This window comes from Cebus imitator, unplaced genomic scaffold (assembly GCF_001604975.1).
Source record: "Cebus imitator isolate Cc_AM_T3 unplaced genomic scaffold, Cebus_imitator-1.0 Scaffold106, whole genome shotgun sequence".
Classification (NCBI taxonomy): Eukaryota; Metazoa; Chordata; class Mammalia; order Primates; family Cebidae; genus Cebus; species Cebus imitator.
The window spans coordinates 5,851,420-5,854,179 of NW_016107421.1; the positions used below are offsets into that span (position 1 = coordinate 5,851,420).

The window sequence follows — 2,760 nt, forward strand, 5'->3', positions numbered from 1 at the left end:
CACACACACACACACACACTCGCGCGCGCACACACACACACACACACACGCGCGCACACACACACACACACACAGTCCTCAGTAAAATACCCCGTTCTCGCCAGGCTTTCTGTAGTGGCTCTGGGCGTAGGGGCACAATAGAGAGCAGTCGCAGCCGGCTGCTGGGGTGGTGTCGGCTGAGGAAGAGGCTGTGTGGAGACAGCTGTGGCTGGGAACCCTTCAGTAAACAGAAGAGAATCTTTTCCCTTCGGCACAGGCCTGGCACGGAGGAGCTGTCAGCAAGCAGGCGTCGGAAGATTGAGAGCACAGAGGGGTGGCCGAGGCCAGGCGCAGGCTAGATGCCAGGCGGACGCTGCGTGGAACCCTTAGGCATTGAGTGCCCTGAATCTAGCAACTGAAAATGCAGTCACACCCTCATCAGAAAGAAGCTGACAGTGAGTTAGGGGGTCAGGAGGGAAGCAGCTCTTCCCAGAGTCGAGAGGTGTCCCTCGATGGCTGGAGGGAGAGAAGTGTGGGTCAAGAGCTGAGGTTGGCCAGGTGGCCCTGGGACCAGGCAGAAGGAGCAGGTGGGCTGAAGGAGGCATTGGGTAGACTGTGGTCAGCGGAAGGCATGAGAGGGGCCGCCCTCCCGCATGCAGAGAGGCTCGGAAAACATGTGGCATGCAGAATAATGAAGTTCCAAGAAAAGCTGTGGTTAGGAATGTGGCTGGCATTCTGGAATTGCCTCCCTGACCAGTGCAGCGACCCACAAAGGTGGCATCCCTCAGACATCAGCCCCGTGCCCTGGGGTCCCTCTGGGTGCACCTGCCCAGGAAGTCAGGCTTTCTGCACGTGGCTCCCAGGGGCTCTGCTGAGAAGCCCTTACACATCGTCTAGTCTGGCCCCTGGGCCTTTTCTGGGGCACAGACGGGAGCTGGTGAGCTCCAGGCCTCAAGGCCAACTGCGCATCTACCAGGAGCCCTGTGCCCCACAACCTGCTCTGGTGAACGCTGAGCTTCTGTCAGGTGACACAGCTAAGCAGGGTTTGGGAAAACAAAAAACAAAGCCCAAACCTGCCCACTTCGGTCAGGGCAGGGCAGCGTGTCTCGGTGGGGGACGGAGGACTGGCTAAGTCAGGCAGACTCAGGGGCGTGACCAGGCGGATCCCCGTCTCCTCACATTCCACATCCCTCCATCATTCGATGGGACCGCAGGAACCCAACTGTCCCTTCTCGAGACAGAGACAGAAGGTGCTTCCTGCGGTGGACACCAGCAGCCCTGGCTGTGACTGTGTCTGTGGGACAAGCCGTTTTCTGCATTGGTGACTTTACCATTGTCACCTATTGCCTTTGTGACTACTATCCTCTGTGACCCACACCCTCAGGTAGTGCAGTGTGTGCCAGAGTGGGCGGATTGACAGGCATAGCAGGGCCGGGACACATGCCCACGGCTCAGCAAGGCTAGACGGAACACCGCGTGTCCGGCTGGTGCAGGGCTTTGTGTCCATTTGATTCCCAAGATGGTCGAGGGATGGGGTGGCATCACCTGCATTCCTTCGCATTTTCTTGAGGCAGGGAGGTCATCTCAGAGGGGTCAGTTGGCATCGGCAGCTGGGCTGTGAGGGACAGCGTCACCGCACCAGCATCAGCAGCAGATGGCGCGGGTAGGCGTGTGGGCAGCAAATGCTTGGCAGTTTAAGTGGCTTCCTTGGAAAGGACGAGGCTGGGGAGAAAGGCAGGGACGCCTGCGAAGCCGCTTCCGAAGTGAGCAACGTGGACTTGTTTGCACGGAATGGAAGTGCGGCCAAGTGCGGCGAGGAGTCCTTTAGAGAAGGGATTTCACAAGCGGGGCTGGCACACGCCACTGCAGCTTGTTTACCGCCACGGAGATGGAGTTTCGTACTTTCAAAACCAACAATAAAACTTCCAGGGGACAGGCAAGAAATGCAAAAATAGACAAAAGGGACTACGTCGAACTTGAAAACTCGGGTGCATCGAAGAACACAATCTACGTGAAAGACAACCTGTGGAATGGGAGAAAACATCAGCAAATGATACATCTGATGGGGAGCAACGCCCAGAAGAGGCGCGGGGCTCCCGCGATCCCGCAGGAAAAACGAGACCGCCTGAAGAAAAGCAAAGGCTTAGCAGACACTTCTGCAAAGACGGTTCCCAAATGACAAGCGAACAGATGCTTGCCGTCACCCCCCGTCGGGGAGGGGCCGCTTCCAGCCCGACAGGCACCAGCCCACACCTGGCAGGCTGCCGACTCCGCCTGCAGTGCCCGCGCCCCGGGAGGCTGAGGCGGGAGGACCGCCTGGGGCCAGGAGTTCGAGGCCAGCTCGGCAACGTGATGAGATGCCGCGTCTACAAAATCAAAACAGAAGTGGCGGGGTGCGGTGGCCCACGCCTGTAATCCGAGCTACTCAGGAGGCAGAGGCCGGAGGGTCCGGGAGTCCCGGAGTTCGAGGCTGCAGTGAGCTGTGCACGCGGCTGCACTCCAACCTGGGCAGCACAGTGAGACCACCCCAAAGGAAACAACGTGGACGTTGGTGAGGACGTGGACACGCTGGAAGCGCTGGGCACTGCTGCGGGAACGGCAGCCAGCGCTGCAGAACTCAGCGGGGAGGGTGCTCAGAAAAGGAGGCGCGCAACAGACAACGTGGCATGCGTCCACGCATGCACCACACACCCCACACACACCACAACCACATGCACCACACAACATACACACACCACAACCACACACAACATACACACACCACATACATCACACACCCCA

The 2,760-nt window shown here is 58.9% G+C and overlaps 1 protein-coding gene across 1 annotated transcript in view; it reads left to right on the forward strand.

Moving 5' to 3' along the window:
- Window positions 1–2,760, forward strand: part of TWIST2 (twist family bHLH transcription factor 2) — a 63,783-nt gene that overhangs the window by 19,285 nt on the left and 41,738 nt on the right. The gene's annotated exons all lie outside the window — the stretch shown is intronic.